The sequence below is a fragment of the Tursiops truncatus genome, chromosome 19 (genome assembly GCF_011762595.2).
Source record: "Tursiops truncatus isolate mTurTru1 chromosome 19, mTurTru1.mat.Y, whole genome shotgun sequence".
Lineage (NCBI taxonomy): Eukaryota > Metazoa > Chordata > Mammalia > Artiodactyla > Delphinidae > Tursiops > Tursiops truncatus.
The window spans coordinates 58499942-58513931 of NC_047052.1; the positions used below are offsets into that span (position 1 = coordinate 58499942).

General features: G+C 42.7%; 1 long non-coding RNA gene across 2 annotated transcripts in view; it reads right to left on the bottom strand.

The window, feature by feature from the left end:
- The window catches only part of LOC117309084 (uncharacterized), a 28958-nt gene extending 18734 nt beyond the window's left edge, over positions 1 to 10224 (bottom strand). Inside the window, exons 1-3 of one of the 2 annotated variants that reach the window (XR_012328125.1) lie at positions 10032 to 10224; positions 8788 to 8885; positions 3685 to 4337 (exon numbers count right to left, since the gene is read on the bottom strand). This is a non-coding gene — a long non-coding RNA (uncharacterized lncRNA). The remainder of the gene's footprint in view (positions 1 to 3684; positions 4338 to 8787; positions 8886 to 10031) is intronic. The other variant, XR_004523346.2, reaches the window with a different exon arrangement.
- Between the last annotated feature and the right edge of the window lie 3766 nt (positions 10225 to 13990).

The following is a 13990-nucleotide window of genomic DNA, read 5'->3' on the forward strand; positions in this document are numbered from 1 at the left end:
AGAGATTATAGTTGAAAACTTCCCTAATATGGGAAAGGAAATAGTTAATCAAGTCCAGGAAGCACAGAGAGTCCCATACAGGATAAATCCAAGGAGAAATACGCCAAGACACATATTAATCAAACTATCAAAAATTAAATACAAAGAAAAAATATTAAAAGCAGCAAGGGAAAAACAACAAATAACACACAAGGGAATCCCCATAAGGCTAACAGCTGATCTTTCAGCAGAAACTCTGCAAGCCAGAAGGGACTGGTGGGACATATTTAAAGAGATGAAAGGGAAAAACCTACAACCAGGATTACTCTACTAAGCAAGGATCTCATTCAGATTTGATGGAGAAATTAAAAACTTTACAGACAAGCAAAAGTTAAGAGAATTCAGCACCAACACACCAGTTATATAACAAATGCTAAAGGAACTTCTCTAGGCAGAAAACACAAGAGAAGGAAAATACCTACAATAACAAACCCAAAACAGTTAGGAAAATGATAATAGGAACATACATATCGATAATTACCTTAAATGTAAATGGATTAAATGCTCTTGACAGAAAGCTTTTGACAAAATTAAACACCCACTTATGATAAAAACCCTCCAGAAAGTAGGCATAGAGGGAACTTTCCTCAACACAATACAGGCCATATATGACAAACCCACAGCCAACATCGTTCTCAGCGGTGAAAACATGAAACGATTTCCACCAAGATCAGGAACAAGACAAGGTTGCCCACTCTCACCACTATTATTCAACACACTTTTGGAATTTTTAGCCACAGGAGTCAGAGAAAAAAAAAGAAATAAAAGGAATCCAAAATGGAAAAGAAGACGTTAAGCTCTCACTGTATGCAGATGACATGATACTATACATAGAGAATCCAAAAGAGGCTATCAGAAAACTACTAGAGCTAATCAATGAATTTGGTAAGGTAGCAGGATACAACATTAATGCACAGATATCTCTTTCATTCCTATACACTAAAGAAGAAAAATTTGAAACAGAAATTACGGAAACACTCCCATTTACCACTGCAACAAAAAAAATAAAATACCTAGGAATAAACCTACGTAAGGAGACAAAAGACCTGTACTCAGAAAACTATAAGATACTGATGGAAGAAATCAAAGATGACACAAACAGCTGGAGAGATATACCATGTTCTTGGCTTGGAAGAATCAACATTGTGAAAACGACTATACTACCCAAAGCAATCTACAGATTCAATGCAATCCCTATCAAACAACCAATGGCATTTTTTCAGAGAAATACAACAAAAAATTTCACAATTTGTATGGAAACACAAAAGACCCCGAATAGCCAAAGCAATCTTGAGGACGAAGAATGGAGCTGGAGGAATCAGGCTCTGTAACTTCAGACTGTACCACAAAGCTACAGCAATCAAAGAGAATAGTACTGGAGCAAAAACAGACATAAAGATCACTGGAATAGAATAGAGATCCCAGAAATAAACCCACACACTTGTATTTAATTGATTTATGACAAAGCAGGCAATATGGAGAGAAAACTGTCTCTTCAATAAGTGGTACTGGGAAAAGGGTCAGCTACATGGAAAAGAATAAAATTACAACATTTTAGCACACCATATATAAAATAAGCTCAAAAGTGAATAAAGACCTAAATGTAAGACCAGAACCATAAAACCTCTAGAGGAAAATAGAGAACATTCTTCTACATAAACGATAGCCATAGTTTTAGGTTCAGTCTACTAAGGCAAATGAAACAAAGCCAAAAATAAACAAATGGGACTTCACTAAACTTAAAAGATTTTGCATAGCAAAGGAAACCAAAGACAATATGAAAAGACACCATGCTGAAAGAGCAAAAATATTTGCACATGATAAGAAGTTAACACAAAAAGAGGACCAATCAAGGGTTAATATCTAAAACATAGAAACAGCACATACAACTCAATATCAAAAAAACACCCAAAATCTTTTTTAAAAAAGTGAGAAGACCTAAATAGACATTTTCCGAGGAAAAAATACAGATAGCCAGAACACACAAAGATGCTAAACATAGCTAATTGGCAGTAAAATGCAAATCAAAACTGTGAGATATCACCTCACTCTTGTCAGAATGGCTGTCATCAAAAAGATCACAAATAACAAAGGTTAGTGAGGATGTGGAGAAAGGGAAACTCTTGTACACCTTGATGTGAATGTGAATTAGTGCAGCTACTGTGGAAAGCAGAATGGAGGTTCCACAAAAAACTAAAAATAGAACTCCCATAATATCCATCAATTTCACTCTTGGGTGTACATCAGAAGAAAACAAAAACACTATTTCAAAAAAATAACTGCACCCCAAAGTTCAAAACAGTGTTATTTGCCATAGACAAGATATAGAGTCAAACTAAGTGTTTGTCAATAGGTTACTGGATAAAAAAAGATTTTTAATGATGACTTCAACAAAAAATGAAATTTTGCCATTTGCAAGAACATGGATGGACTTGGAGGGTATTATGCTTAGTAAAATAAGTCGCAGAGAAAATAAGCCTGGTATGGTATCATTTACACGTGGCATCTAAACAACTGAATACAACAACAACAACAACAAAACAGACGCACAGATTAAAGAACAGACTAGTGGTTACCATCAGGGAGAGACAGGGTGCAGGAGCAAAATAGTGGTAGGAGGTTCTGAGGGAGAATCCACTACGTATAAAATCAATAGTCTACAGTGACGTACTGTATAGCATGAGGAATAGAGCCACTCTTTTATAATAAGTATAAATGGAGAAGAACCTAAACATTTATGAATCACTACGTTGTACCTCTGAAACTGATATAATAATGTAAATTAACTATAGATCAATAAAATATAAAGTAAGAAACAATAAAGGGGAGACACAGATTATTAGACAGAAATCAATTAAATAAACACAAGTTTTGGAAATCAAGAAAATAAAAAACAACATGTAAGAAATAACATTGGCATTTAAAGTGTTCCATCTATTCATTTAAAAGAAATCATTTAAGTGGTAAAAAATGTTACCCATTCTCACAATTTTGTATATCTAGAGTAAATTATTATCTACAAAAATATGTTACAAATATTCACTCAAAAAGAAAGAGAAAATTTGGTTAACCAATTTTAGTGTAGAAATTTAATATCAAAGACTCTATCTAAAATTGATTTGAATAAGTTCTGTCAACGTTGAATAAGTTCTGTCAGCCACTTCTAGTCTCTTTGTGATGTAAAATCTTTTAAAGCACAAAAATCAGCCTTTCTACATTATTCCATTAGACATACATAGAGGTTAAAGAAATGAGAAGACAGAACAATCAACCAGGAAGGTGAATTTACTGAGAAACAGTCATTCGTTCTCCCTCCTCCTTTTCTTTTCCTCCTTTTCCAGGTCTCTTTCGGTTCCAATCAAGAGAAGTCTTGAGAGTTCTGAGACTATTTCTTGAAGGGCTTCAAATCGCCATACCTACATCCTCTGCCACAACTACACACACGGGAACAAAAATAAACCTCTGCTATCTACTCATGTAGGAGGGATTCGTGCAAAATAAACTCCTACATGGAGACCAACAGCTGAGTTTTCTACCTGTTCTTCATAATGTCCTTCCATTACAGTAAATCCCACACATTATGAGGCAGAAGGGGTTATGTGAGCTCTTTCTTGAAGTCAAAAAACTTGCATTCATTTCAAGTACCTGGTGATCACAGGGTACAGCCAGGGAAGATGCCATCCCCCTTGGGGGGGGGGCGGTGAATGGGCTCCCGCAGCCATGCACCTCCTGATGTACAGATTCTGGAGAAACAAAGGGCGGTCACACCGCAGTCAGCCTGTCAGGCTGTCGGGCCACTGCGCAACCCCACCAGCCTGGAAGTGCCCCATTAGTTGCTGAAAGCAAAACTCTGTCCCCCCTGTGAAGCCAGGCAATTTGGGCCAGAGAGTCAGAGGAGACCGGTAATCAACTCCTCCTCTCTGCTCTCCTCCTTGGGGTTACAGCAACCCCATTTCCAAACCCAAATCTGACCCTGCAGTGCCAAACCGGGAGCGCAGGTGGGCTCTGCCGGTGCTTCGGCGCCCTCTGGAGGTTGTCTGCTCTAATGGCAACTCTCAGCCCTGCCTCCTCCTCCTTTCCTAGTCCTGGGGGCTGCCTGGCCTCCTGCAGCTGCTGACATGATTTCATTCTTATTTTTTCTCCAATTACAATGAAGTGTCCTACAGAGGTTTGGAATCTCTTGAAGAAGGAAGATCTTTTCGTCAATACACCTTAACCGTGAGAAGCTGGTTTCAAGAATGAACCTGATATACTGTATTTTTGTCCTGATGATTCCAAGGGGAGACAGCTCAAGTTTCCTAAATCATAAGAAAAACCAAGGTAAATAGGATATTCTGAGCCAGAGATGAAAGGTCAATTTTTAGCTCCCACTCCTCATATCATACGATTGGATTTAAATCAATCAGCTGCCACTGGTTTTTAAATCCCGTGACCCAACTTTAAATCAATCAGCTGCTTACCTCTAACTCACGCGACTTGGCTTTGAATAGTTAGACATGTAGAGGTATAAAAATGATGTTCTGAACAATAAATGGAAAAAAAAATCTTAGAAAGCTTTTTTCTTTTCGAATGGATGATTCATTGCATACAGAGTAAAGGATTCTCTTCTGGATTTCTTGAACTGTAAACACATACAATGTCTCTGTTGGTGCGGTTGACTTAGTTTTTTTTGTTTGTTTTTCGGTGTTGTTGTTAACATCTTTATTGGAGTATAATTGATTTACCATGTTGTGTTAGCTTCTGCCGTATAACAAAGTGAATCCCCTATTCGTATACATATATCCCCATATCCCCACCCTCTTGCGTCTCCCTCCCACCCTCCCTATCCCACCCCTCTAGGTGGTCACAAAGCACCGAGCTGATCTCCCTGTGCTATGCAGCTGCTTCCCACTAGCTATCTATTTTACATTTGGTAGTGTATATAAGTCCATGCCACTCTCTCACTTTGCCCCAGCTTATCCTTTCACCTCCCCATGTCCTCAAGTCCATTCTCTATGTCTGCATCTTTATTCCTCAGCAGCGGCTCCTGCAAGGGGTGGATACTTCCTTTTATGCTCAGGGGATATCCCCTAGTTTAAATATGATTTGAGCTTTATCCTGTGAAACCATCAGAACTTCCCACCAGAGATAAATGAGGAGATTCTGGCCTTTATTACTATGCACAATGAACACGGGTGTCCTGGCTGTACTTGCCAACCCTCCTATTATACCCATCTAATTTTATCCACCTTCCACCCTGTGAGTACCTTTGACCAACCCTGAGCTCAGACCCCTGACTTATTAGAGTGACTTTTTCACTCTTTCTTTAAAAATGGACAGGTAATAAAATGAATTTAACCTAGAAGCAGCAGCTCAGTAAGGGAAATAAAATCACCAGAAGTTATATAATCAGAGCCACAGCCATCCAGGGCTCTTGTCTCATCTGCTGGGTCATAAGAATGGGACCTTCCTAAATTTGAAGGGCATCCAATCAAATAAGTAAAGGCGTTGCTCACCTCTGGCTCTTGGAGGGATTGCTAGGCAGTCTACCCAGTGTATACTAACTGCAAAACACTGTCATAGTTTTGAAACACCTATGTTCCAGGAAAGCTTTTTGGGGTGCATGGGGAAGTTTTATTTATTTTTTTGACATGAAGCAAAAAATAAATCACCAAGTTCTTTGTGCACAGGACTTCTTAAGAGGGCAGTAGAAGGAAGGAATGGGCAGAAAAGACGATCTCCTCTGAAGTGAAGGTCGTTTTTCCAAAAGAGCAGAATTTAGTCTCAGTTTAAGGAGAACACTTTTAAATAGCTGGGACAGCTCCAAACTGCAGTTTAGGGAACGAGTGCTTCAAAAGAACAGTGCTTTAAAAGTCCTGGCAAGGCAGCAACAGGATGAAGAGTTGGTTTTGCATAGTTTTGAACACAGGAGTAAATAAACAGAGGCATCTCTGACTAAAAGGCCCTGAGACCCTATGACATCAATGGGTCAGTTGCAGGGGGCAGGGGGTGTGGGGAGCGATATTTCTCTCTCAACGTCTCCCAGGGCAGCCACCCCTCCGTACCCCACCCCCCTACTCCCTTCACCCTTCCTCCCTCCACTGTTGGGTCCCCAGGGACAGCAATTCTTAAGCTGGAGTGCTCAGGCACCATCTCTGCAGTCTGGGTTCTTCCTGGAGCCTGGCAAGTTCTGGGACAAGATGGCAGGTCTGCAAGGCCGCTGGGGTGCAGTCGGACCTGGAGGCCTGGAGGGGAACCGGAGCCCTGAAGCCCACCCACGTCCTTGAAGCTGAGGGAGGAACACATCCTCCTAACAGTACTTCTCAGGGCTCAGCGGGCTCCCCACCCGACGGTGATCCATAATCACTTGAGACAGCAAGGACTGCCTCTAACTGGCCCCCTCGATTCCGCCTTAAGGGTCCTCGGACATATGTGACAGCGCAGGCCCCGGATCTCTTTAGTCAGCTGAGGCCAGTGCTGCCAGGGTCCCTCCAGTCCCATCCCCCAGCCCCTCCCTCTGGGACTGTATCTAATAGAAGAAAGAGCACAGAGGAATTGGCTGAATCAAGGGACCTGGGAGCCTGGGTATGAGTTTGAAGACCGAGAACCTAAGGCGCAATTACATATTACTGGAGACTCTTGTGGGGTGTGTGCGGGGAGGTTAGGAGGCAGAGAGGCTGAGTTGACCTGGTGAGTCCAGCCCCAGGACACCACACAGGCGCGTCCCCCTTTCCCTGCCATCAGACAAGGGCTGCCACAACTCCAGCCGGGACTCTGCACTTCCCCCTCCCTGATTCTTCTCCAGAAGAGCAGGTGGCCCCCCTCTGAGGACAGCGGCAAGACAACGAACCAAGTCCCCCTGCACTAAGGCGCTACTGGAAGCTCTTCCTGAACAGCAGTGCTGGCTTGGAGCAAACCCGTGCACCACCAAAGTTGGTCTCGTCCTGCAGCTGAGGGACGCAGGGTTTAAGTCAGCTGCCCTGGCTTTAAATCAATCAGCCCCCCTTTAAGTCAGGTGACCCGACTTAAATCACTGTGTGGCCCTCAAGCCTGAAACTTGAAAAGTTGGGAACGTCACATTGATCCCAGCAGCTCACATAGCAAAATGCACACTGTAGTCACCCCCAAGCCTGGCTTAGAGGCAGGATATAAGGTAAGGGGATGGACGTGCACACATGGTGATGAGGGTGTACTTCATGTACCAGAAGGGTCTAGGCACTCTGGGGTACAGCGAGCAGTGCACGGTACAGCAGCTCCCTGGCAAAGCTGGTGACGCACAGGGAGAGCAGGCACACCCAGGTGTGCAGAGGGTCCAGGGCGGGAGCCGGGGCACAGCCAGGCGGGAGGGTCTGAAAGCGGAGGATCTGAGCCTTCTTGAGAAAGGCAGACACAGAGGATGGATGAGAAGCAAAGACCAGATGAAATATGGGTTTGAAAACACACCCTGCTCTTGAGATTGGGGTGGGGGCACCCCAGATTTGAATCCTCTTACTCCCCACTTGCTAGTGCTTTGGCCGTTGCCCAGTTATTTAAAAAATGTGACTGATAATATGTAACATGTAGAATACTGCATTTGTAGTCGTTTTGCATGTTTATGTTTCTATAGTGGAATAACCTTTTCTACAAGAAAAATGTATATTTCCTGAAATAAATTAAAACCCCCTTTTAAAAAGTATTATATCGGACTTCCCTGGTGGCGCAGTGGTTAAGAATCTGCCTGCCAAAGCAGGGGACATGGGCTCGAGCCCAGGTTAGGGAAGATTCCAAAAACCATGGATCAGCTAAGCCCATGCGCCACAACTACTGAGCCTGAAGGCCACAGCTACTGAAGCCCACGTGCCTAGAGCCGGTGCTCCACAATAAGCGCAGCAAGAGAAGCCACCGCAATGAGAAGCCCGCGCACTGCAACAAAGAGCAACCCCCGCTCGCTGCAACTAGAGAAAGCCCATGTGCAGCAACAAAGATAAAACGCAGCCAAAAATAAATTATTTTTTTAAAAAAGTACTATATCCTTCTGTACATGTTCTCTGGGAAGAACAGAGGGAAGGAGTGGGAGAGTGAGAAAGACCAAAACTTAGTGCACATCCATGATGCAGGTGCTCTGCTGGCTCAGATAGTTTTATCCCTACTTTTACAAAGGAGGAAATAAGCTCAGAGAGGTTTAGTAATTTTCGCAAAGCCAAACAGCTATTGAGTGGCAGAACCAGGATCTGAACCAAGTCTGTTACCTTCAAAGCCTAAGCCATCATCACAACAAAACTCAATTAATATTTACATTTATCGAAATACATTGCAATCTGGTGATTTCTTGGCACAATCCTGAATAAGAGTGAGAAAGAAAGAAACAGCATTGTTCATACAGTCAACCAAAATTTTTGGAGCAGCTGCTAGATGCCTGGCCCTGTTTGGCATTCAGCAGTGATCAACTTGGGCGAGGGATTTCACCTTGCTGGGCCTCTGTTTTCTCATCTGGAAAATGGGATGGGGTGTTTCTCATTTTGTGGGATTGTCCAGCCCTCACATTCTCTGATTCCATAAGAAGCATTTGTTTTCCTGTTTCTTTAAAATTCAATCAGGCCATGAGCTGTGATGAATGTCGTTGGCTGCTCCCCAAATCACTCTATTTCCACCCATTTCCTGTGATCAGGTCTTTCCCCCAACATGACTCACAATCAGTCAAGTCACAGAAGCTAAGGGGCACCCAGCAGAATTCCAGCCCTGGCTTCTCAGGAGCTCTGCAGTCTACCTGGACAGGTAAACTTAACTCACCTGGGACAAGGTGGCCATCCCTAGTTTCGCATCAACATGGTCTCAGGCACAAACCTCCTTGTTTTTCCACTTTGTCTTTAAGTTGCTTGTTGAAACAACTGCACAAATATGAAAAAGATATAAAATCAGTCATTCTCTGCCCCCAGTGCCTACGAATAAATGATTTTCTGCCACTTTAATGACAAAGAGAGAACATTTCAGCATTCTGCTGCCCTTATTATTTGTCATTTTTGTTGATATTTGTACTGAATACATCTTTCAATATTTTAACAATGGTACATTTATTTAGGTTGTTCCAGACCCAGCCTTTAGTGGTAAGGGTTTTGTTGTTATATTTCTATTATGTTTCCTTTAAAAATCATTATCCTGTTTAAATGGATTAAGTCAATTTTATAGGCATTTATCTTATGATATTGATGAAATGAATACATAGAGGGCAGTAGTACAGTTGATTGGACTTGAGAACCTCTATTAGCACAGTTACGTGTAAATATTATCTATATGTAAACCAAAGTACATGCCGATTGAGATTCTCCGACTCTTTTTCACTGTCTGCCCCTCAAGCCTGTGAGAAATGGAGTATTTCTTGCCATCTCAGTAAACAAAGGATGTCCCAGTCATTAGCACTTGTAGCCCTCCAGTGTGAGCCGCGAGCCCTGAGGAGCTCAGGATATGCAAATACAGAATGCAGGCCCCAGGGAGCTGAGGTGCACATCAAAGGAAGGATTTCAGCGAGCCCAGACTCTGGCATCTTCGCCTACGAAGAAAAGCGCTACATTCCTCACGTCGGGAGAGCTGGTTTTCCTTAGTTAACAATCACCTTTTATGTTCCCCATTACCTGCGCCAGTCCCCTGCCCTGTCCCCTCCCCCCGGTACTTTAGCTCAGGGAGGAAGGAGCGCAAAGGGGCTCGGCTGAATAAGGGGCCTGCGAGCCTCGGGAGGAGTTTTCAGCCGCTCTCCCCGCAGTCGGGAGGAGGGGCGCTGACGCTGCAGCCGGACCCTGCGCCTCCCTCCCGTTTCCCCCCAGGACGCTCTGGCCGACCCCCTCCCCACGCCCCACAGGCCCCACGAGCCAGGCCGAGGGCAGGGGCGAGAGGAGGGACTGAATTTCCCCGGGACCAGACGCTGGGGGCCGCCCTTTCTGCACAGCAGCGGCGGGTGGCAGCGAACCCCTGCCCCTCAGAAGCTGGTCTTGCTCTGCCGCCCGGGCACCGGACCAGGCGGAGGGTCGGCGCTCACCTACCCGGCCCGCCGTCCGCACGACTGTCGCGGCTTCGGCCGCCGGGGCCCCTCCAGAGCCGGCAGCCTCAGTGAGGCCGCCCTCCCCTCGGGCTCCGGGGCAGTTCCGTGACGGTGGAGGGAAGAGACCCCGAGCCGGGAGTTCCAGCTCCGCGGAAACGCGGGCTCCGTTCTGGGCGCAGGGGGTGGGACCGCTCTGCCCCGAGGCCTTCTGGGAGGGAGGGGGCGCCGGGGGAGGGAGCCGCCGGGAGCGCCTGGCCTTGTCGGGGCTCCTGGAGGGGCGGCCCGGCCTGGGGGCCCCGCCCACTGTGACCGCAGCCCAGGCCTTTTTCCTGTAAACCTACACAAAAAATTTAGAAAGAAACACCGTCTACAGTAAATATTCACAAATGATTGTTGCTGCTGTGCTTCCTATTCTATTACACGTGTAAAATCCATAAAACACTTTAAGTTCAAGGTTACCTATGAATTTTTACCTGTCCTTATTATGTCTCTGCTATTCCCAATTGTAGTTAATGACAAAGACTGTGGCATCACTAGTTAAAAATGAGCTTGTGAAAAAAATGGAATTCAAGCCCATCAGGACTACTGGATCAGAATCTGCACTTTTACGATCTCCCCAGTGTACTTTTGTACCCATGAATAGTTGAAAGGTTCATTTCTACCTCGACATGTATTTTATGTCTGAGAAATACACACATTTTATCCAGTTTGATATAAATAAAACACTCAAAATTGCATATGCCTGTGTTGAAACCATCATTTTATCATTTCTTTTCCAGATAAGTATAGTCTCTATAATGGTTTTGTGGATCACATGCCATACTCTTTTCTTGTAGTTAGAAATAAGGTAGAGAAAGTTACTTTGTTATATATATATATATATATATATATATATATATATATATATATATATATATATATTAGTGGATAATTGAAGACACTCTTCTAAATTAAAACCACTTCTCTTAACTTGCTGTTTTCTCCTTGGGTCACATTATGAACACTTCCCGTGGCCACACGGTATGTGTACTTTTAATTTCAGGGACTGCTGACATTCCAGGATGTGCCCATAGATTTCTCTCAAGAGGACTGGGAATGCCTGGTCCAAGATCAGTGGGAATTGTACAGGGATGTGATGTTAGAGAAGTATAGGAACCTGCTCTCCTTGGGTGAGGATACCTTCCTTCCAGAATTCTTTATCGAACCACAGTGTTTAGAGTCCTTCATTTGTAGAATGTCTCCTGGAATCTTCTGCTTCCTACAATAGTGTTTCAGATTGCAACGTTTCAGGAAAGATTGGGAGTTTATCGGTATAATTTATCTTATTCTTTAAAATTGCAGTCTCCCTTTTAGTATACTTTGTAACTGCTTGTGATGTGTCTATATGAACTGTGTACTATATGCTTCTTTTATAGTCCTTATAATATTTTATTGTCTTATTTTCTGTAACAATTTTCCAAGGATTATTTGGGCTTAAGGCATATTAAAAGGGAGACTGCAATTCTGGAACTTCCCTGGTGAGGCAGTGGTTAAGAATTCGCCTGCCAATGCAGGGGACACGGGTTTGATCCCCAGTCTGGGAAGATCCCACGTGCCACGGAGGAACTAAGCCAGGGGGCTACAACTACTGAGCCTGCACGCCACAACTATTGAAGCCGGGGTGCCTTGAGTCTGTGTGCCATTTATTTTTTGGAGAATAAAACCACCTCTGAGTGATTAAAATTTAGACCAGCTAGTCAAAAGGCTATATCACCTGTTCTTCTAAAACACTGATCAACGGAACAAGTTTTACTAGGGATAACAGTGTAATTGTATTCTAGAGTTCATATCAGCAATATGGTTTATGATCTTGATGCTGGATCACGACATTTCAATGGTATAACTGCTATTAACTGTCTGTTCAACGATTAAAGTCTCACGTGATCTGAGCACAGACTGGAGTCATCCTGCTTGGCTTCTGTCTATTGCAGATTTCTCCCAGTATGAAAGGACAAGAGCAATACGGCTTACTTTACAAAATGTCTTCAAACTAAATGACGATATAATCTACATTCAGTTAATTTGTACATACCCTACTGTAGAACAGGGTTTGTTAGGGTGGCAGAGCCCGGTAATTATGTAAAACAGAAACCTTTGTCTGCACAGGTTCAAGTCCTCTTCCTAAGAATATGTTTATAATCAACATTCTTTCACAAATTACCCGATTTAATTCACCATAGCATTCCTCATATTAACTAAATGGAAAATCCTAGGCTATATACAAATCCAGAAAGGGCCCCAAATCATCAGCCCCCATGGATTATTACAAACCATTGCTGAGGCATTCAAATTACATATTAAAGAGCCACTATTCCAGCAACATCATCAATTTATATATTATTGCCCCAATGCTAGCCTTAACCCTCGCTCCAACAACATGAATTCCTCTTCCCATATTTATCCACTAATTCATGTAAATGTAGGCATACTATTTCTATTAGCCATATCACACCCAGCCATTTATTCCATCCTCTGATCTGGATGAGTTTCAGATTCAAAATACTCACTCACTGGAGCCCTAGGGACAGTAGAACATACAATCTCATATGAAGTAATGTACCAGTTATTCTATTCTCAGTCTTACTGATAAATGGATCATTTGCACTTTCAACAGTAATTATTACACAAGAACACCTATGACTAATTTTCTCTTGACCGCTACCTTGAATTTGATTATCTCCGCAGTAGCAGAAATCCAATGAAACCCCACTTGATTTAACAGAAGTAATTGTCTTCAGTGCAGAAAAAGTAGCAGGCCCGCTCACCGCGCCCTTCCTAGAGAATATGTCAATTTCTTTATAATAAACATTCCCACAACGATCTATTTTTAGGAGCATTCGACAATCCCTAGGTGCCAGAATTATATACAGCCCAAGTCATCATTAAAACACATCTAACAACCTCCTTTCTATGAATTCGAGCATCCTACCCACAATGTTGATATGATCAATGTCTACATCTGTTATAAAAAGTTTTTTTACTACTAACATTAGCCTGATGTATATGAGAGTTTTCACTACCTGTCATCATACCAGGCAACCCACCACAAACTTAAGAAATATGTCTGACAAAAGAGTTACTTTGATAGAGTAAATCATAGAGGTTTCAATGCTCTTATTCCTGGAATTGAATTCTTCCTAAGAATTTTACATTCCCCATGCTACCACATTACACCACATGCTATATAGTAAGGTTCAGGCCCATACCCCCAAAATGTTGTCGTATATCCTTCCTGTACCAATAAACTCTCATTGTTTTTACTATCATTCTACTGACCATTTTCTCAGGAAATATAATTGTATAACAAGCTCACGCTGGTTAATGGTATCCCCATTCTAATAAAAAACACGAACCCATAAGCTACAGAAACATCCAACAAATGTTTCCTAAAACAATCCAGCACATCAGTACTACTTATAATGGCTATTATCATTAATCTAATATACTCTGGTCAAGGAACACAGTGAATAACAAAAATCTTTAATCCAGCAGCAGCCACCCTCATGACAATCGCCCTTGTCACAAAAGTAGGGCTTTCCCCATTTCACTTCTGAGTGTCTGAAGTCACACAAGGCATCCCATAAACAGCAGGCCTGATGCTATCAGCCTGACAAAATTGCACCCCTATCAGTTTTATACCACATGTCACCATCCATCATGCTAAATATACTATTAATCATAGTGATATTATAAATCATAGCTGGAGGCTGAGGCAGACTTAGCCATACTAACCTGGAAAAAATTACACCCTCCTCATCAATTGCCCATATAGGATGAATGACAGCTATTATAAAGTACATTCCAATTATAACAATCCTAAACATACGAATTTATATCATAACAACACTCTCTTCTTCTTATTTATGCCCAGATCATGTACTACAAGAGTATCATTATCACACACATGAGATAAAACACCTC